General features: G+C 42.6%; 1 pseudogene; it reads left to right on the top strand.

Annotated features, from left to right (window-relative positions):
• The first annotated feature begins 1,671 nt into the window (after positions 1 to 1,671).
• On the top strand, positions 1,672 to 2,662 carry LOC146627986 (general transcription factor II-I repeat domain-containing protein 2A-like; annotated as a pseudogene).
• The last annotated feature ends 20,506 nt before the right edge of the window (positions 2,663 to 23,168 follow it).

Here is a 23,168-nt window from a genome sequence, read left to right as displayed (position 1 = left end):
TTTTTTTGGAAGAAAGCCGCTTTGAGTCAGAGGAAGAAGATACATTAAAGAGTCGCCGTTAAGAGAGGATACATTTCATTACTTTAATTTGTCCTTCCTTTGACATTGCCTGATGCTAATGAGGGTTATTTTCTGTGGTGTCACTCCAGCTGGAATCTAAATGCAGAGGGGTATTTAAATCTTCTCCTGACACAAAGCCAATGCAGTGCTGTCCCTCGGGCCTCCGCACATTTCGCAACAGTGTAGAGAACAGGATCAGTCGGGCCGTAGTGGAGCTTAACCATTAATGCACAGGCCTCTGACGAGAAAGGTCACCTGGGAATTCTCCGTTCCATCAGATGAGAGCAGAAGTCACTGAACAAATATAATGCACCCTATAGTGGTGTTGGCCTGTTCTCCCTTTGTGCTCCTATGACAGTGTAAATTACAGCTTGGCTGCCTGTTGCACATACAAAGACACCGGACCCATTTATTTTTCCTCTAAACGAACCTTTCACTCCGTCTCACTTAGCTGTCGCACACTTGCACATCCTCCTGTTGTCAGCGCTCCTGACACCAGCCGCCGAGAACATTGCGGTCACAGGAGAGGCAGGGTGATCACTCATCGCACCAGCTGAGGTTATCAGCGTGAGGTTTTGACTCAGTGGAAAGGGAACGCCACTTGCAGAAAGACCTACATTTAAGGTGGACGTACAGAAAGACACACACGCAAGGCTGGCATCGGGTCACTTAAGGTTCGCGTTTTAGTGGCTTTTTTATGGAGTCTAAAGGGAGATGACTTTGGCTGGGTTGTGGCCGAGTCAATACTTTAACCTCTAGCTAGAACAGGCATGGGCAAACTACGGCCCGGGGGCCACATGCGGCCCGTTAAACATTTTGATCCGGCCCGCCAAACTTGAAAAAAAATTAATAAATTAACCTTGTTAATGTTTTATTTCCCCTGCAATTCTGATGTTTCCTCACTAGATGGCGCACTCTAGATATATTGCCTTTTTTGAGGTGAAGCGTAGGCCTATTACTCCACGTTTGCACTTTACCCTGTGACCCACCGCCCCTCTATGAAGATGAGCGGACCCAAGAAAATGAAAGTGGACAGAGAATGTCGAGTGTTCAAAAAGGAGTGGACAGCTAAATATTTTTTCACTGAATATCGATCATCTGCTGTTTGCTTGATATGCCAAGAAACTGTGGCGGTTTTTAAAGAGTATAATATTAGCCGTCACTTTGCCACAAAGCACGCTAATTATGCTAGCAAGCTCTCAACAAAAGAACGGGAAGCTGCTGCTGAGAAGTTGGCAGCTAATTTGAAGGCTCAGCAAAGTTTTTTTCACCGTCAAACTGCCATTCAAGAGTCAAGTACCAAGGCCAGTTTTATGCTTTCATTCAAAATAGCAAAGGCCAGCAAACCACTGTCAGAGGGCGAGTTTTTAAAAGAATGTATGGTAGAGACAGGAGGTATTTTGTGCCCGGAGACCAAAATCAGTTTATCACGGTGGACAGTGACTTGCCAAACTAATAGATGAAGATATCACCAGCATATTAAACAAAAAGTCATTCACTTTTTATTCTTTAGCACTGGATGAAAGCAACGATGTCAAAGACACTACTCAGCTCCTTATTTTTATCCGAGGAATCAACGAAACCTTTGAAATAACGGAGGAGTTTTTGACAATGGAGTCTCTGAAAGGACAAACACGGGGAGAGGACTTGTTTGAACGGGTGTCTGCAGCCATCGAAAATATGAAGCTTCCCGGGAGTAAGCTTGTTAACGTCACCACAGATGGATCTCCGAATTTAACGGGAAAAAACGTTGGCCTGCTGAGGAGAATCCAGAATAAAGTCAAAGATGAAAACCCTGACCAGGATGTCATTTTCCTCCACTGCATCCTCCACCAGGAATCTCTATGTAAATCGGTGTTACAGCTGAATCATGTTGTGAATCCTGTGGTGAAACTTGTCAACTTCATACGCGCAGGGGGACTTCAGCACCGTCAGTTCATTGCATTCCTGGAGGAAACTGATGCGGATCACCAGGACCTGCTTTATCACTCCCGTGTCCGCTGGTTGAGTTTGGGCAAAGTGTTTCAACGAATGTGGGAGCTCAAAGAGGAGATTGGCGTGGTTTTTGGAGCAGCAGGGGAAGACTGAGGAATTTCCTGAACTGAGCAACAAGAGCTGGATGTGTGACTTTGCGTTTGCTACGGACGTATTTTCACACTTGAATGAGCTCAACGTGAAACTGCAGGGGAAGGAGCAGTTTGTGCATGACATGCACACAAACGTGAAAGCCTTCAAATCCAAGCTGGCTTTATTCTCCAGGCAGATTTTGAACAAGTCATTCACTCATTTTCCTACACTAGCCATGCTGAAAGAGGCCGGAGCAAAAGTAAAGAAATACAGTGAGTCACTGGATGCACTGCACGGAGAATTCTGCCGTCGGTTTTTGGATTTCGATAAAATTGACAAGTCACTGGCCTTTCCTCTGTTACAAGACCCCGAAACAGCTCCAGAGGAGCTTCAGCTCGAACTCATCGACCCTGCCTTAAAAGAGAAGTTCAGCTCTCTGAAACTAAATGACTTCTATGCTTCACTCAATGATGCCGCGTTTCCAAATCTAAGGCGAAAAGCGCAGATGATGTTGGCTTTACATTCAGCGTCATGAACATCAACAAAGCCAGCCACAGATCCAAGTTAACAGACCTACACCTCAGATCCATCCTGAGAATCGCCACAAGAAAACTAACTCCAGACTTTGATGCGCTGGCTAAAAAAGGAGACCAACAACACTGCTCCCATTAAAATGTGTGTGTCTCCGTGATACGCACGTTGTTAAAATGAACAGTGAGCGCAGATCAAATATAACGCTTCACAGACTGACTTGCTGCAACTGTTTTGTTCTTGCACTGGTCGTTGTTGACTTTTGGCACCGGGTAAACAAATTGAATAAAAGGAACAGGACAAGTACATCTGCATCTCCTACCGTTTTTGGGGGAAAAAAAAAAAAAGAGTCAGGAGGAGAGTGATGTGATATCCTGAAGGATAACAGAACTTTCAGTGCTTTAAAATAAAATGTTCATTTATTTGATTTTCAGTCTTTAAAGACTCATTTCGAAGTCAGAGATTTTATTGTAATGCTTTTCTTCATTTTCATTGGAAATTAAAGCACATGTTTTCTCCATATCCCAAGATGTGTATTTTTCCCCCAATGAGGTGATGTTTTCAAAGCATGCCATCTATCTGCTCCGGTTCCGGCCCCTTTGTCAAATGTTAGAACTCAATGTGGCCCACGAATCAAAAAGTTTGCCCACCCCTGAGCTAGAAGCTAAGGAAGGTTCTGGGATTTTACTGCCAAGTCTGTCCAGACAGGTAATAAAGTGCGTTTTACAAGCAGCCTTTAATTGAATGAAGAAGGCAAAGGTAGCGCCCTCCAGGTAGCCATGAATCAAAATTAATTCATTTATGACAAATGGAGTCTGTCTGGCATTTTCATATGAACTTTGCTCTGTAGATGTGTGACCGTCTGGGACGAGAATAGTCGTGTGAATGCCTTAAGCCGAGCTCATTGTGTAGTTTGATGAGATTTTATATAAACCATAACGGATACGCGGAGTCTAGGCCGCTTCACTGTCATTTAGCTGTCATTTAGCTGTCATTCAATTAAAGTTGCACTTGTCCTGCCAATACTTTAATTACACCCTCAATAATTGTTTTCCCACATTTGAAAGACAGAGAATATTTAGGCTAATATTTTTTCATGTAAGTGTAGTGCAGGAAGTTAGACATCGATTAAAAAATAGCGCATACACACACGCACGCGTGCACGCATACAAACACATGCCACGAATGCATGCAACTTGGTATCCTTAGGCAAATACAATTGACTTTGACTTGGATTAGATTTTATAATACCACCCACATAATACATCTGGAGCATCCGAAACCTCTTTGTCTTGGTTGATGTCACCAGCAGTGAGCTGATGATGTGGGCAGATGGGGACTGTAGGCCTGCATGCATATGCACAAGCTTCACAAATTGCTTCTCAATAGCATTACAGTTGAATCTCTCTTCCCTCACTCCCACTCTGCTTTTTCCTGCACTGTTCTCTCTCCACTTTTCTTGGTTTCTTCACATCCCTAAAGTGCATGCGTTCCCACTCATGTCATTGTGCTTAAGCTGTGTCAAGTGGAAGAATATGTGTGCGTGTTGGTGCGTGCAGCTTTGAGCACATGTGCGCATTTTTAGGAGGGCTTCGGCTAAAAAACAACTTTCAACACAGATGGTGAAAAGCGATGCAGCTATAAATTAGAAGTTACAGGAGAGGCACACAGAGAAGAAGGTGGTAAAAAGTGAACGTCGAGTAGGAAGTCAGAGGAGCCAGGAAAAATGTTTGGCGCTAAAGACTATAACCATTTTGAGCTTTGATGACGATGACTATTGGAAAAAAATAAAATAAAATGTGAGGGAAAAAATTAAAAGGGCTGTACCGGTGGCAGCGACTGTGTACAACCATGCAGTAACCAGGCACAGCAGCTCCGTCACGCTTTGCATTTCTCCACGTTATGTAAACATATCTGTAGTAATGCACACAGCATTGGAAGACTTTGAAGGATGGTGGCTCTTTTAAGCCTCACCACAGCCAAAGAAGGCCCTGATAAAAATATAAGGAATGGATTAACCAGTGTTTACTGCTGTGATGTAAACATAACATTAACCAACTGCAAGAGCTAAATATTCAGTGGGATCACAGGGTGAATACATTAAGGGGAACTGGACACGAGATTACAAGATTCATTTAAATGAAAAGCTTCTCAGTGGTGCATATGAGAAAGTAAACACAAGGACAAGAAGAATTTTCTATTTTAGTGACCTCTGTGGATCATTGACTAATAAGGATTTTGAATCTTTGCCTTGAACCTCTATAACCAGATAGTCACCAGCTACTCTATTAAGTATACCTGTTCAATGGCTTATTAATGTAAATTAATGTCATTTTAGACATGTAAACATCAAGATAACCTGCTGAAGATCAAACTGAGCATCAGAATGGGCAAGAAAGGTGATTCAAGTGACTTTGAGTGTGGCATGGTTTTTGATGGCAAATGGACTGGTCTGATTATTTCAGAAACTTCTGATCTTCTGGGATTTTTCCCCCACAACCATTTCTAGGTTTTACAGAGAATGGTCCTAAGAAGAGAAACTATCGAGTGAGCAGCAGTTCAGAAAGGCCAAACTGCTTCAAGCTGGTAGGAAGGCAACAGTAAGCCAACTAACAACCAGTGTATACACAACACATTGAACCTTGAAGCAGATGGACTATGGCAGGAGAAAACCAAACTGGGTGCTTCTCCTATCAGCTAAAACCTAGCTGATAGCTATCGGCTCCCCAGGCCAGGGAGACAATAGTCAGTGGATTCCCAGATATAATTTGTTTATGATAAATGAACTTATGTCATACATAATAACATAGACTAATGTGGTAATCTTAGACATACAGCTCTAACTATGAGAACCAGCCACATGCCGTTCAAACCTTTTGTTTTGGCGGGCCAAAAAAAGAAAAGGATAGTTTACTTAAAGGGAGGGTGGCCTTAAACTGAGAGGAGCTAAAAGAACAGGATAGGCTGAGCAGGAGGGCTCATATAGGATAAATAAAACCTGGCAATCGTGTAAAACTCCAACAATGAGATTCTTCTACAGCTGGAAATGGACATAATAGGTCTCCTTTAACAAGTTCGCAGCCTGAGTAATAAGGAAAATGTGGGAAAAAATGGAGACACCAGGGGAAAAGTGTATCAAACTATTCAATAAACTGTTTATTGTGAGCCCTGACCCTTCTTAGAACAAATAGCATAGGGTATATAGAGGCAATTTAATGCCCTTCAACCTAGAATAATGGTAGTCATGGTTGACTTAGTTTAAAGCTCAGACACTCATTACAGGGATGGACACTAGTCCACCTCCAGAGTATCAACATACAAATATATAATTTATTGATAGCACACTGTTTCCTACAGGGTAGTGTGGGCTTTAACAAAATGATAATCCAAAGAACAATGTGCAGCCAAAAGTGTAACGAATTATATATACAGAAAGATTCAGCTGTTATTCTGACAGTTTATTACAGGCATATTTACCACACAGAAGTTAAGCTGTCAGTCTATTCTGTGAACATCTGTCCATGAGCAGGCTGCTGCTTTATTTATCACCGACACTTGTGAGTATTTACTAGTAGCATACAGTAGATAAGAAAACCATTTGTATTATTGAGTTATTGTATTATTTTGCCAAAGGATAAATACATACATACAGATTCCTTCTGTTGTATTTAACACTACCTCATAAGATTTGGGGATTCTAGTGGAGCTTTAGAGCTATTTGTCTTGGGCATCCTCATGGGGACACACATGTGAGTGCTCTTTTGACATAATACACATTACTACGCAGGTGTCACACTGTTGGATTAATCTATAGATGTTGGTAATGTGTCAAAAAAATGCAGCGATGCACCGGTCGGCAACCACGAGGCTGAAAAATGAAAAAAGGGCCATGCAATGAAATGTGCTATATAAATAAAACTGCCATTGCCAAGGGCCAAAAGCTGCAGTTCTTTTAATGGGCATTTGAGGCTGGTTTCAAAAATATTAACTCTTTACCCTTTGCAAGTCTAGGAGCAAGCTTTGAAGTTCTTTTATATAAGGAGTGGCTTCTGCCACATTTCAGGCCTGCTTATAGAACAAAATGACCGGGTGTGCATCAGAAGTTAATGAGGGTGGTCTCTGCCTATCCAGCTACCCTTGGAAAAACCCAGATGCTAAGAACATGATTTCTCATAAAAGCAGATCATATACTAAAATTAAGATTATCCATGATATGAGATGTCCAGATCTTTGCCTCAGGGATACACGTATTATGTGTATTGGTAACAGTTGATGTAAATATAAGTTTGTTGACAAGTAAACTCCAGAAGAGAACCAGAAGAGTCTGTTCAGTGACAGGTTGCTTCTCCCCAAGACAAGAACTAACAGACTTAAAAACTCCTTTGTCCCACACGCCATCAGACTGTTTAACTCCTCTCTGGAGGGGAGAGGGAGGGGAAACAGGAGGACAAAGGAGGGGGGAACAACTAAGCTGTAGTGCCTCTGCACCTCACTGTACAATACCTTGTGCAATACTTTTTGTAAATAGTCAACAGTGCAATAGACTCAATACTTGAAATGTACAATTCACTTGTATTTTTATTTTTTATTCCTATTTATTCTATTTATCCCCTTTGTATATTTTATTTATATTTGTCTCTGTATTTATATATGTGTGTGTGTGTGTGTGTGTGTGTGTGTGTGTGTGTGTGTGTGTATATATATATATAACAGTTCTGTAACTGTAACTTTGGTCGTTGCTGTGCTTTTTTTGGAAGTCGAATTTCCCAGAGGAACCCACCCGAGGGATTAATAAAGTTCTATCTTATCTTATCTTATCTTATCTTATCCACAGTCTAACTTTAAATGATATTTTATATAACAGCTATATGGCAGACTGAGAACTTTATTTCATTCCCTTATAAATATTTAAACATTCTATCATAGCTGCAGCTCATTTTACACCCCTACTGCCCAGATTTTGTTGGATTTTATGGTTGATTCATCCGTTCACTGTCAGAGGTGCTAATAGGGTGATGGTGGCATTATAGGTGACACCAGGCATGTGCCACGTGATGCTTTGTTGGTCAAACTCCAGCTCAGATTGTCACTGTGCTTACCCTTCATCTAAGACAGACGTAGGCGGCTGTCCTCTTGCTGTGAAACAGGCTCTGTCATGGCACAACAGTGTTGCAGCTGAGCCACTGAGAGCATATATGGACAGAAAACCGGCACAAGTCCCTGTAGCCTACAGCGGATGCAAGAGACACTCTAACCACAGGTGCTCGCCACCTGTCACAACTTCACTGGTTACTTTACACATCCCAGTGATTGCAGCACATGGGGCTCCAGGTTTCACTGTGAATTGGGATTTACATTATGCTGTCTGGTATGGTTTTGCACAGTTATCATCACCGCATGCTAACATAAAGGGATGGAAAGCATTGACACCTGAGAAGCAAGAGTCCAGGGTCCAGGTACCAAAACCCTGAAAACACTTCTTTTAAACCAAGTGCTGTTGATATAAAATGACACGACTTTGGGGCAGAAAATTAATTCAGAAAGGATTTTTCCAAAAAAGGAACGATTAGGAGATATTTGACATTTCCAGAAGAGCTGCTTTGTTTTTTGAATCAAATACCAATATGCACCCACCAACCGGCTCACATTGTTGTCTGCAAGAAGGATAGAACTGTCAATAATCTTCCGTCCGTCCTATTTGAAGTGGCGTTCTTTCGCGAGCAAATACCTATTGAGCCTCGCCAGACTGCCTGGCTTTACAATAATGTGATGAAACATGCCAAAACAGCAGGTCATTCTTTGAGCACTCTGCAGCATTTCCAGCATCCAGCTCTGTGCTCACTGTGTTAAATGTCACCTCATCAACTGCATTATTTACCTGGAACTGCAATCATTTTTCATTATATCCACATCTCGTCTGCTGAATGTTTTTTAGACTCTTCCCACTCAAATTATTTTGTGCAACTGAGCAAAAGGCGAAATATTTATTTTGTGTGCCTTCGTATGCATGCGCTGTTTACTGACATCTAGCCTTTTGTCTTGAGACGCCAGCTGCAAACATTGGAAATTATCTGAGCTCCGAATTGAGCCAGAAGGTAGATAGAAGCAAATTGAAATGTTCAGTATTACAATATACCTGGAGGTAAATACCATTTCTGCTGTTACGCACAGATTCTGCCTCAGAGGGGACAGACTGTGAAGACATCTGAGTGACATCTAAGGATTACCCCGCAGCTCAGTGGATATAAAGAGGGCAGAGCCCAGGGTCAAGTACAAGAAGCAGGGACATTGAAGTGGCAATTAGGCTATGAGCTTTTCACCTAGAGCTTCTAAGGCACTGGCCTCTCCACCTCAGTCAGTACATAAAGATGAGGTATGGCAGCTTTGCTGACTGGATGCTGCTCCAGTTCCGCCTGTCCAATGAGCAATTTCTTCTCTCCCCCCCCGAGGATTGGTCCCTTTCTGCCTGGCTTACCTCACTTCATGTGCACCAGATCTCCTACGTGCATTTTATCCCTCAATGCTGCTAGCCATACACTCTATGCAAAAGAGTCTGCGCTTTGATATTTCCTGCAAGTTCTCGTTAGCCATCCACATTTAACCTCCTACACGAAGCGCTTTGTTGTCCTGAAAGGGTTTTTTATTGCAGGCTCATTTACAACATCACCGTCACCACTCACACCAGTATGTAGTGCCATTTATTTTCTCTTTTATGTACATATAAAAAGCGATCGCCACTGAAATCTCAAGCAAACAAGCGACTTTCAAGTTCAAGAGTGCTCTGACTTCTAAAAGCTTCTGATCAAAGGGTTCAATGGCTCGTTTAGCTCACTTGTCAGTTTTTACTGAGTGGTGCCATTTTCCACCAGCCTTCATTTAAAAAGGGTCCTTTCTTTCGTTGCTTGGTTACATATGGTAAAGATTGCATTTTATGTTTGCTGCCCTCGTTTAACTTCAAGTGGAAACCTTATTTCAGCTCCGGCATACAAGTTTTATCTTCCACCTCGCTAATGTATCACCTGCTCGAGGATTTCAGGCTAAAAGTTTTGTAGTGTTCACGGGGAAAGATAAATTGAATTTCCTGAGTGCTGTGATAGCTGCGTGTTGTTCGGGCTTCTCTTACTCTAATGATGCTTCTTTTTCCTCCACAGCCGTGGCGCTGAAGATTTGCATATCTTCATAATACTGCAGAAGCAGTGCATTTCCTTCTCGTCATCCCTCAGCCTGCATGCTATAGCTGTCTATAGTGTTTCCCAAAAAAGGAGCACATATCCCATGAAGTGGAAAGCAGAAGTCAGCTGTCCATTACTGAGAGCAGTAGCATGGCCTCTTTGGACTGCGTTTTAGTTGGAAGCTTTTTACTCCCTTAGCTCTCATGACTGACACAGCTCATAAAGCACACCCCCCCCCACACCCTCCGACCTTCAGAGAGAATACAGGACCCTACATCAGCTGCTGGCTTTCACAGATCCACCTGAGTCTCCAACCTCTTCCACAGTTCAAAATAGCCATCAGAGAGCCACTTAGCTCTGCAGCTACCACAAGCCGTAGCTGGACACTAGTTCAGCTCTCCTTATTTAAGATCTATCACTCCCTTCGCTGATGTCATAGCATCTAATGGACTCTGCTTTATTGACTTCTCTGTGAATATACAGTAGCAGAGTACATGGCATCTATTTTCAAACCGCTATGAATAGAGATAATCATCATTCAGGATATGGGTGCGTTTCACTGACCCTCTCATGCTCAGAGGGGCATGTTTGCTCTTCTTTACCATTAGTAGCCCGTCTGTTGATAAAGACAGATGGATGGATAAAGACTATTATGCTGATTATATCTACTGTATCTGTACAATCAGTGCATGTTCAGTCGAGCTGGATTGTGCCTTTTTTTCCAGTCTGGGTCAGTCTCTGTAATCAGGAGATAAACTCAGGTAGTGTCTAATGTTTGAGATGTTTAGGATTCTTATCTTGCAGGCGATACAGGTGTAAAAGCAGGTTTCCATCAGCCACACAGAGCAAAGTTCAGTTCCCGCTGGCGCCGGTTAAGACACGTATTCTTTCTGTCGCTATAGTCTGAAAATCCACAGAAACATCTGCAAGCAGCTCACGACACAGAGCTGCTGAAGGAGTTGCGTGGTTGAGGCTTTTTGTGCGTTTATTGTTTTCTCAGTTTACAGCTGATCTAAGAGTGGTAAGAACTTGACAAGAAATGCAAAAAACATTATTATTGCTACATAATGAAATTAAATGTGGCGCTGTGTGAAATAGGTTCATTGTGTTAAAAGTCAAGGATGCCGACATTTTGTTTAGAAAGCACTGAATGTAAGCCAAATCTTGTTTCTAGGAAAGCTCCACAGAGTACACAAATCATTAGCTGGTCACAATGGTGCAGGGACATATTTAAAAGTGGATCGACAGACACACCGGTAAACAAGCATTTAAACTGTAATAAATGATATAATTTACTGGCTCCTGTTGAGAGTCTAAGGTGGCTAACACAAACCAGCTATTGGCAGGTAAAAAGAAGGACCTGGCAACACTATTCCTCATTTTAGGTTGTTTGCTTAGCTGAAATGAGGACAGTCAGCAGGAACATTGATAAAGGAAAAATAAAAGGACGACATTACTTGTTATTTATTTATTTATTTTTATAAGGGATGCACAGTCTGTGTTGCCTATATTTCCCCATCCAGGGTTCAAGGTTTTTTTTTTCTAATGCGCAAACTAAATGATTCTTTTGCACCCCAAAATAAAATGTTATAAGACAAAATAACCATCCTTTGTCCCACAAAGACTCCGTGTGTGGCAATGCTTGTGTGGTTGAGTTTGCTCTCTCTTTTCTGAAGTGGCCTCGGGTGTCTCAGTGACTTGAAAACAGCGGTTCAGGTTGAGGGAAAGCGCGAATAAAATGGAGATCCCATTCAGACTTTCCCTATGAAATATCACCTGCCACTATTACTCCTTTCTAGTCACGTCAGTTCCCCGAGGAGATGGCAAGGTGGACAATAAGGCAAAAGATGTGACAGAGAAGGGAGATGAAAAGTAAGGATGCAGTGATGGTAAATTATGGGCTGATGCCAAGGTTTAAAATACTTTTTGGCTCTTTATTTTGGCTCTTTTATGTCAGGGTCACAAAGACATCTTTGTTATAAAGAAGTAATTTGACTGTTTTGAAGTCGTTTAACTCTTCTGTGAAAGGAGTTGATGTGTGGAGTGCTGAAGGATGGACCCAAATGCAGGACGTGGGATGTAAATAACAATAAAAAACCTTTTATTGAAGCCAAAGGTGCACAAGTTCACAGAGGAAGGCATAACAGACACTTTAACAGCAGACAAAGAGAAGACGGGACTATTGCCACATTCCAGATACCTCGGAACTCACTCCTGGGCCGGTGCGTTCCAGAAAAGCGTGTCGTCTCCCAGGATTGAAGCTGTGATTTTTTTTGCTTGTTAGGCAAATGTGTAAAGCACTACACTACAAAAAAACTACCTGCTATACCACCATGCAGAAAGGCAAGTTTAAATTGCCTTTGAAAAGCCATCGCCACGTCCAAAGGTCTCAGTGAGAGAGCTTTCCAGTGTTGCAAAATCTCTGTCTAGTTTTGAGCCTGATCACATGACCTCAGAGACCTCCTGGCGATGCATGGATGTAAAGTTCTTGTGCTTGTCCACGCAAAACTCTAAAAGAAAAAAAAAGTCTGGAGTTGATGGAGAGTCTCTGCAGCTGAATTAGCAGCGCTGTGTCATGCGAGTACCTAGAAGGCAACCCGCAGATGCTCCAAGGACGTTTTGTTAAGATGAGTAAACAACGAATTACAATAATCCAGACGTGACGAGATAGAGGGATGAATAACAATCTCCAACTCAGAGCGTGACACAAACAGGGACCAGATATCACAGTGCAACGATAAAACTAATCAAGCAAGAAACAAGGCTGAAAATTGCTAGAATAGTAATGAGTTCAGAGTATAGTGAAATCAGAGGATAACTTTAATCCAAAACGTCAAACTCTAATACAATGCCTAAGATTTTAATCGCCTAAATCAACGAAAAGCTACCATGACATCTTCATCCCACTGTCTTTAATCGTTAGGCCGGCACAAAAATTTATGCAACACCACTGCCATTACTTAATGCCATCGCATTTGCCTGTAGGCCTACGGCCAGTACCGGCCCCACGTCTGGCTGGTATATTGGTGTATCCTTAATGGAAAGGGCAGTTATGACAAGCAAAGGAAGGAAAGAAGACAGCAGCTGGGAGGAAGGCAAACCCAGTAACTGAAAGCCAAAGCCTGCCTGTTTGTCATTGTTTATCACTTGTGGGTGTGAAAATGTATCCTGACATCCATTTATCGCTGTATGTTTTAGAATCAGTTAGAAAGAAATCCTGAATTTGAATACATAGCCATCTTTCCTGCAGCGCAGATAAGAAAAGCTCAGTGAGGCCGTCTGTCCTCGTGCTGCAAAGTGAAGCCCATCCAGTTGTTTTAAATGTGAGAGAATGTGGACACACACTGAGACACATGTGAGCAGCAATAGATGATGTTTTTTTATGACTCTCTTCCAGAGCCACCTCTCTCGCTGGGCATCTACCGATACCCATAAATCATGAGCTCTCTTGTATTGTCAGCCTCTCCTCTCCTCCTCCTCTCTCCCCCTCCTCCCTCCACTTTCAGACTGTCACTTAACAAGCTGTGACACAGTGACAGTGATGTGTGTGCATCTGAGTGATGCCTGGCTCCACTCCTTATTGGAAAGGTATTGAAACGCTCCGGCATGAAAGGGCTGGTGATGAGATTGTATTTCTTAGGTTTTTATGAGAATGTAAAAAAAAAAAAGAAAAAAAGGGAGCTCTGCTCGGCTATTCAATTAAACGTGGTGAGAGAAATCCCTGCTTTCTTTTGGGTTGCACCCTTTGACAACATGATGTACAATGTCCTCCATGTTTCTATTTTACACATGTTGAAGAAAATATCTGTGTGTGTACCAAAAACCATCACTCACATTTAAAAAAAAATCTCTTTCCACCCTCCTGTATGTGTGTGTGTTTGTGCACAGGCTCAGTGTCCCTCAGTGTGTTCCTGGTCTCCCTTGCAGTGACAGTGTGTGCTGTTTGGCTGGTGGCTCTTTGTGGCGTCTGTGGTTGGTGTCAGCGCAAGCTGGTGAGTTTACACACACACACACACACACACACACACACACACACACACACACACACACACACACACACACACACACACACACACACACACACACTGTAGCTTCCAGTCACATTTGTTGCCACCCCATTATCCTTCAGTAATCAGAGAGCCTTAAATAAACAGTGTGGGTTTGCTACAAAAAAAAGACATTTCAGAGCATCATCAAAAAAGTACAATGTGTGCAGCTATTAAGAAAGTCTGTGCAAATATTTTGTGCAGTTGAGAAATTTCGAACGCAACAATTTATGTGGACGGATTAATTGTGGACTGACAATTCAAATACAGCATTGCAAGTAGTAGTCTTGTTATTAACAGCTAGCACTACTTGACTGTTATTGTTGACTTTACTTCTAGCAAGTTGAATTTTCTTGTTAATTACTTATTATTATCATTAATTATCTAATTACAATATTCCTGTGAGGTTAGCAAGATAGCGAATCAAGCATAAGTTCCCTGATTTAGAAGTGACAGGAAACACAAATCCAACTTTTCCAGTACACGCACTAGTATTCAGCCCTTGCTGGTCATAAGCCTGGATAAATGGGAGGATTGCATCTGGCATTGAAATCTGTGCCAAGGTATATATGTGGATTGATTTACTGTGGGAAATAACAGAGGAAATGAAAGTTGTAAATGCAAATTTTACATTACTAACTGGAACTGGAACTTTTTTTAAATTCAACAAACATTTCTAACTTGTTTTGATGGTAGAAATATATGCTGCTGAAGCTATAATTTTACTGTTCACCTCACAGGAATATAGTAATTAGCTTAACAACAAATTTGAGTTGCCAAAACTCTTGGAAACAAGTTTTGAAAACTCATTTTGCCTCATTATTTTGAGTTTTCTTAGCACTAACCAAAACGGGATTATTAATAATGATTTTACAGTGTTTTGTATTAACTGCTAATCATTAATTAGTGTGTAAGTAGTTGAATCACTGTATCTGGATTAGAATTAATTTTATCTAACTTTTTAAACAGCTATTCATCGATTCTTCTAGAAGTTTATCAGAAGAGGATGACAGGATCATAAGATGGTTTCTAACTGAACAATAAAAAATAAGACATTCATATATTTGCAGTGAATGGACTTTGAACTGACTCTTTGTTGTCCTGTGAATAATACAGCTTTTTAAAAACTCAAACAATTATGCAATAGAAAGTACTCTGTAAAAGGTTTAGAAAGAAACTATGTATCCAATGGGACCAACTTAAAGACTTTTGCAAAATGACAAGGCCCTTTCTCAGTCTAAGGAGTCCCTGTAAAAAGCAGCATTATAGTGATTTCCAAATGGGTTATGAGATTCATAGAAACATTATCATGTGTTTGCCACAAAAATACATTTAACTCAACAATTGAGTGGAACTAAACAGCTTTGAGAAGAATGGGTATAAGCTAACAAAAAGGATCACAATAAAGAAAACATAAAGGAACAGATAAATGATTTAGGAATGACCATAGCTAGCTTAAACTGTGGCTATTAGTTAAGGCATTAGCTAACAGTACAGCTAAAACAATGAAACTGTGAGCTAAAACTAATGGATAAACCATTCAGATAGTTTGCTAAATATTATGATCACTTGTTAATGGAGTATTAGTTGTATTTATAGTTAAATGGCTAAGACAGTTCGCTTACAATCCGATCAATATTGTCGCTAAAAGCAAACAGCTGAAAGTAATCCACATCCACTTTAACATGAATTCTAATGAGGTGCTGTTGATGAAAGGGTTGTTGAGTCCATCTGACAGCCTGTATGAGTACATTAGATGAAATAGGCTGATAAACACTGTAGTAGGGTACTAATTAACCTCCTAAATATGACCATCTCAGCATTTCTAAAGAGTGCTGATACAGCGTCAGCACCAGTCCACTCGATGGGAAGAACCAGATCAAAAAGACTGACCTCTGACAGGGGGCATGTCATCGTGATTATGTGGTATGAAATGTGATTGATTAAAGGGAGGCAACCACTCTTTAGACAGGGCTGGTGGCACTTTGGCTGACTGATTCTTTTTTTTAATTTTTTTATATTCACATGCCTCTAAAGTTAATTGGTTTCAGGTTCATCCTGTGCTTGTACAACCGAGGAACACGGGTCACCTATTTCACATTTATTGTTGGCTCCAACTCCTATTTATTTGAGCTCACCATCACGCTGCTGTTAAACTTACTGGTCCACAGATGGCAGAATTTGGCACTGCAACAGGCTCCACACACCACATGTCTCACTACATAATATCATTTGTATCGCCAGCAAGGTGACTGTATCTAGATTACTTCTTGATGCCATTACAACATATAGGGAGGAAATGATCTGTGCTGAAATGCAACAGAGGTACAACACAGGCTTTCTATTGTTTGCTTCAGTGGAACATCACATTATATTTGATATTCCACTTTAAAGTAAATGGAGCAGTGAATGACTCCCAGTTTTCTGCTGTGGATGGAGGTAGTTCTGCTGCCACTACCTTGGAAAGTCCCTTAGGTCCTCTCCAGAGCACTGCTGTAAATGGATCTTATTTCCATCCTGTGATAGTGCTGTGCAGCAGCCACAGAGGAGCAGGGGGCTGGGATAGGGGGCCGATCTTTAGGCCTTATGACCCTGCGTGGGCAACTGTCCTCACACCACAGTTATTATAGTTGTTTTTTTTATAGTTTTTATTTGCATTGTTTTCAGGAGCTTATTTCTAGCACTATGTTGGATATGTTATCATCTATAAAACAGAAAGCTTTTTTCTTCTTCTTGCAAATGTCATGCTTTCTAACAATAGCAAGAATAAAGAAGAAGGCAGCCAATATCACTGATTTATTTTAATTGGACCTGGCTTTGATTTAATTAAAAAATGGGGTAATTTTACATTACAATCAGGCTTTTAAGCTAATATTTGATTTGTGAAAAGAAGGCTAAGAGGAATACACTCACCTCCCCTTTTTTAGGTTTACCTGTTTACATCCTTGTTAATGCCAGTGGCATGGCAGCAACTCAGTGCATTTATACATTTAGACAAGGTCAAGATGGGCTGGTCTGAGTATTTCAGAAAATGATGACCTGCTGGGATTTTCCCACACCAACATCTCTACAGAGAAAATGTTCAGTGAGCGGCAGATCTCTGGGCAAAAATACCTTGTCGATGACAGAGGTCAGAGGAAAATGGCCTGACTGCTCCAAGCTGAAAGGAAGCTAACAGGAACTCAACTCTCTTGTTATAAAGGTTTGCAGAAGAGCATCTCTGAAATCATAGCACGTCAAGTCATGAAGCAGATTGGCTACAGCCACAGCAGACCACACTGGGCACCAATGACTACAATTCATACAGGTGCAAAAAAACAAAATAAAATATTGAATATTGAAAAGAAAAATGTCCTGATATGATGAGTCTTAATTGGTCCTTTAACATTCAGATGGTAGGGTCAGAATTAGGCAAAAACAGCATGAAAGCATGGATCCGAATCAGAATCAGAATCAGAATACTTTATTGATCCCTGGGGGAAATTATTTTTTGTTACAGTGCTCCATTTTAAACCAACATTAAGACAAGACAGACAATACGCTAACTAAGAATAGTACAATATATACATATATATACATACATACATACATAAGTCACTTATAAATAAATATTTGGAAAAGAAACATGTGTAGCTGTAGCAGCAAACAGTGTGTTAAGTGGATGCGTTGTACAGGGAGATGGCCACAGGCAGGAATGATTTCCTGTGTCGTTCAGTGGTGCTTTTCAGTAATCTCAGTCTCTCACTGAACGAGCTCCTGTGACTGACCAACATGTCATGGAGTGGGTGGGAGGTGTTATCCAACATTGTCTTTATCTTGGACAGCATCCGCCTCTCCGACACCACCTTGAGGGAGTCCAGCTCCATCCCCACAACATTGCTGGCCTTACGGATCAGTTTATTAAGTCTGTTGGCATCTGCGACCCTCAGCCTGCTCCCCCAGCATGCAACAGCATAGAGGATCGCACTGGCCACCACAGACTCATAGAAAATCCTCAGCATTTTCTGGCAGATGTTGAAGGACCTCAGTCGCCTCAAAAAATAGAGACGACTCTGGCCCTTCCTGTAAAGTGCTGTGGTGTTTTTAGCCCAGTCCAGTTTATTGTCAATGTGTACTCCAAGGTATTTATAGTCCTCCACAATGTCAACACTGACCCCCTGGATTGAAACAGGGGTCAAGTGTTTCCTGGTCTTCCTGAAGTCCACGATCAGTTCCTTGGTCTTTGCCACGTTGAGCTGCAGATGATTCTGCTCACACCACGTGACAAAGGAGTCGACCACAGCCCGGTACTCTGTCTCATCATCCCTGCTGATGCATCCAACCACCGCAGAGTCATCAGAAAACTTCTGAAGATGGCAGGTCTCTGTGCAGTGGCTGAAGTCTGTGGTGTAGAGGGTGAAGAGGAAGGGGGAGAGGACAGTCCCCTGTGGTGCCCCTGTGTTGCTAATCACCTTGTCAGACACACACTGTGGGAGACGTACATATTGTGGTCTTCCTGTCAGGTAATCAACAATCCAGGACACCAGAGAAGCATCCACCTGCATCACTGCTAACTTATCACCCAGGAGGGTCGGCCTGATGGTGTTGAAAGCACTGGAAAAGTCAAAAAACATGACCCTCACAGTGCTCGCCGGCTGGTCCAGATGGGTGTAGACACGATTGAGCAGGTAGATGATGGCGTCCTCTGTTCCGAGACGAGGCTGATAAGCGAACTGAAGGGGATCCAGATGTGGTCTTACTATGGGTCGCAGCTGGTCCAGGATGAGCCTTTCCAGGGTCTTCATGATGTGGGAGGTCAGTGCCACGGGCCTGTAATCCTGGGGGCCACTGGGACGAGGCGTCTTTGGTACAGGGACGAGGCATGATGTCTTCCACATCACCGGGACCCTCTGCAGACTCAGACTCAGCATAAACAGTTTATGAAAGACTCCACACAGCTGGGGGGCACAGGCCTTGAAGACAAGGGGACTCACTCCGTCTGGTCCAGCAGACTTGCCTGAGTGAAGTCTCCTCATTTGCATCTCAACCTGGTATTGAGTGAAGGTGATGGGTGGGGGAGGGGTGTCAGGAATCTCACAGGAGGCAACATGTGAAGAGAGAGGCTGGCACAGTGGTGTGGCTCTGGATTCCAGGCTGACTGCAGGTGAGGTTGTGGGGGTGGGAGCAGACACTGTGGTGTCGAATCTATTGAAAAACAGATTCAACTCGTCGGCTCTATTCTCACCTCCCTCAGCTCCCCTGCTGTTGGTTGGCCTGAATCCAGTGATGGTCTTCATGCCCCTCCACACCTCTCTCATGCTGTTCTGCTGGAGTTTCCACTCCAGCTTCCTCCTGTAATTGTCCTTAGCCTCTCTGATCTTGTCCTTTAGTAACACCTGGATCTTCCTCACCTCCTCTTTGTTGCCCCCTCTGAAAGCCCTCTTCTTGTTGTTGAGGAGGGCTTTGATGTCCTTAGTCACCCACGGCTTGTTATTTGGGTAACAATGAACAGTCTGAGCTGGAACAATGGAGTCGGTGCAGAAAGTTATGTAGTCTGTGATACACTCAGTAAGCCCATTGATGTCCTCGGCGTGAGGCTCACAGAGTGTTTCCCAGTCGGTCACCTCGAAACAGCCCTGTAGTTCCGCTATTGCCTCCTCTGACCACCTCCTAACAGTCCTGGTGGTCACAGGTTCCCTCCTCACAATTGGCACATAGCGGGGGGTGAGGTGAATCAGGTTATGATCTGACCTACCAAGTGGGGGGAGGGAGGAGGAGCTGTATGCATCCTTGACGTTAGCATACAGTAAGTCTAAAGTTTTCTCTCCCCTGGTGGGACAGTCCACATATTGTTTGAATGTTGGTAGTGTATTGTCCAGTGATACATGGTTGAAGTCACCCGAGATCACAATAAAGGCACTCGGGTGCTGAGTCTGTAGCCGAGCTATGGCAGAGTGGATAGTGTCACATGCAGCTGTGGGGTTAGCAGAGGGGGGAACATAAACAGCCACCAAGATGACGTGAGAAAATTCCCTGGGTAAATAATACGGCCTGAGTCCAACAGCACACAGTTCAGTGTCCGGGCAACAAATCCTTTCTTTGATTGTTATGTTGGCAGGGTTACACCACCGGTTGTTAACTAAAACAGCAAGCCCACCTCCTTTACGCTTACCGCTAGCGATGCTGTCCCTGTCCGCCCGAACAGTGTGGAAGCCTTCCACGGAAGCATTCTCATCGGGAATGACCTGGTGCAGCCATGATTCGGTGAAACACATCAGGCTACACTCTCGGTATTCCCTCTGACTCCGTACCAGTGCTGAGAGCTCGTCGATTTTACTTGCCAACGATCGCACATTTCCCATCACGATAGACGGCAGACACGGTTTAAACCTCCTCCTCGCTTCGAGCCTCCGCTGTCTCACCGTCACCTTTTTTCTTCTCTTCTGTCCTTGACCTCTGCATCCCCGATGTGTTTTCCTCCAAATTTCAGCTGGTACTTCTGCGGGCACTTCTGCGGGCCTGGCCAGCGAGCCGGCCGGCATCAGGGCGATCAGCTGATCTCTGGAGTAAACAGACCGTGCGTGTAGGAGATGTGCCGCGGTCCCGTTCCATGATAAAAGTAACAGTTCCACGGCCACCAGAAGAACAAAAACTCTCTCAATTCACATGATTGAGTAAGAGATAGAAAACGGAGGAAAATACAAGTCAGAAAAAAAAAGAATACGTAAGAAAAAAGAGCTAAACTAAGAGAAAAGCAGGAGCGACTGTAACAGGCTGCACGCTGGTTGGCGCATGCTTTCCATCCTGCCTTATAGAAACTGTGCAGGCTGGTCATTGTCTAATGGTGTGCAATATATTTTCATGGCTCACTCTGGGTCCCTGAGTGGAAACTACCTGAGTACTGTTGCTGACCATGCCAAGACCGTGTACCCATCTTTTTAAAATAACACACCATGTCACAAGGCTCAGATAATCTCAAGCTAGTTTCCTGAACATAGCAGTACTCTAATGGCCTGCAGTCACCAGATCTCAAACCAGTAAAGCACCTTTGAGGACTGTTTCCAGCCCCTTGTTTAATCTATGCAATGAAGAATTAAGATAGTTCTGAAGGAAAACAAATGAGTACCTAATCGTGTCTGGTAAGCCTACATCTTCAACCAAATTCAAGATCTCAGTCATTACATTAAACCCTCCATTATGTTTTGTCATAATGCCAATAAATATGGAGCCAAATCCAGGATTCAGGGACAAGAAACAACTGAACAGTATATTTGGACAGGAAAGTTGCCTCCTTAAAGCTTGGAGCTTGGAGGGGAGAGTATGGGGTGGAAAATGGGCAGGCAGATTAGAAACTGGAAAGCATTTTTCCCTCAGCAGGAGGAAACCAGCATGAGAGCGCAGGTGAACCGAGTTTGAAGGAGTGGTCCAGAAACTTTCCACAGGGCAAGGAAATTCAGAGACGTGTTTCCAGCTGTCTTCGCACCAGGCAACTCACCAGAGAAACAGAACAGAAAGCAAGGTTAGGAATTTCATGGAGAACGGAACCGTGAGAAACCACTACAAACCCTGATTACCACCAACGAAGAGGCAACAATTCCGCTTGAGCCGGTCTTTAATACTGCATCCTTGATGAGCTGATGAGAAACATGTGCACAAGCTCCAGAAAACTAGAAAAACCAGCCTACTGCTCCACCTGAGAGGTGCCAGGAAACCAGGTCTGACATGAGGGTATTTGGCAAGAGGGAAATAGGTATTATAATTCTGTGCCATTAATTTATGAAGGCTAAAAAAAACTTCCCAGGCTCATATAAACAACAAGTCTAAATTGACAAACCTAAAAAACTGTGCCTCAGGCACAGGATGACCATCTCATTGAAGATACCAATTTGCGTACTTATGTTTTTTTCTTATCTGTGCATCTTACACTGTTTACATCAGAGCGTGTGCTTTTGTGCGTGTGTGTGCTGTGGCGGGGGGTTATACAGAGTGGCATTAAGATGTTAATTAAGGCCTTTGTAATCTTTGGACCACTTATTTTGAGAAAAATGTCAGCCGCCCACTAGTGTGAAACCACATTAAACGCAGACGGTTGATGTACAAAATAATTAAGTGTGACTGAGATGAATGGCGGTCATTTGCATTGATGAGAAACTTGTTATTGGTAAAACAGCGCACTTTGACGAAGCACAAAAACTGCTAATCTTGTTCAAAATCATTTTCCCACGTTAATCTTATCGTCTTCAAAATGCCTATTTTGTATATGGGGCTAACAATAATGAAGGCTTGGCAGCTATATAATCTGTTCTTCTAACATAAATTGCACTACAAAAGGTTTCCGCATCCACACTTAGCTGGAGCTCTTTATCTCTGTTATTTTCCGTGGCAGCGACGTATTGCCTGAAAGCATGAGTAGAGTGCACATACAGTATAATTTGCTTTATCACAGTAACTTCCAACTAAGCCCTGTTATTTTAAATACCTGCAATATATGGTATGATACAAAATCACACAGGCTTTTGTTTTTTTTATTCACATGATACTGTCATTAGGAAAAAAGCTCTCAGCATTCGATCATTTGATGCTCATTTTATCTAAAGCCACCACGGGCCAGTCCATGTCTAAAACTCTCATTTTTGATATTTCTGAGTGTACTCTTTGACAGTGTCAGCTTTCATAAAAACAAATGTTTGCCTGAAGCTTCACGTGTCAGTTGCGAGTGGGCCCATGCCACTTTCGCTTATGATTCATAGGTTAATAGACAAGACATTTTGGGCGAGTGTTGCTTTCGGTGTTTTAGAGCTGGCAACCAGTGCAGTGGGTTTTTATTTAAAAAGTCCTCATGTGCAGTCATCCTGAAGCCTCCTTCTTGCTTAGCTCTCTGTTATTTAAGCCCCCTGGAAGTATTACAAATTGAATGCTTCTCCTTAGGCTTCCTGTTTGCTCATGGCTGTTTATAAACTCGCTGGCATCAATTAATATTTTTTTAATATTTGCTTTTTTTAGTCAAGTAATTATTCTGTGCTCTTCCATCCTGACAACTAAAGGAAGTACAGACGATAATGCAGTGATGAGCTTGTGCGTTGAGAAGCTGAGGACTGTCAGCGGGGGCTTGTGTTGTAGGTGTTGGGAGAGATTTTGAGATATCAGAGGTGATGCAGCTAACATCTGTTTGGGCAGCAGTGGCTGTTTGGCATTCAGAAACTCTCCGCCTGCTCCTGTGAGCCCTGTGCTGTTTGATCCATGACATAGTTGTGAGTGAGGTTGAGATTGGACCTGACCACAGTCGCAGCCTGATTCAGTCCCTGTTGGGCTT

Source organism: Diplotaxodon limnothrissa, linkage group LG7 (genome assembly GCF_057381915.1).
Source record: "Diplotaxodon limnothrissa isolate DT_005_m linkage group LG7, D_limnothrissa_male_GT1.1, whole genome shotgun sequence".
NCBI classification, from domain to species: Eukaryota; Metazoa; Chordata; class Actinopteri; order Cichliformes; family Cichlidae; genus Diplotaxodon; species Diplotaxodon limnothrissa.
The sequence above is the reverse complement of the archived record's forward strand: the minus strand, read 5'-3'. Positions and strand labels throughout refer to the sequence as shown.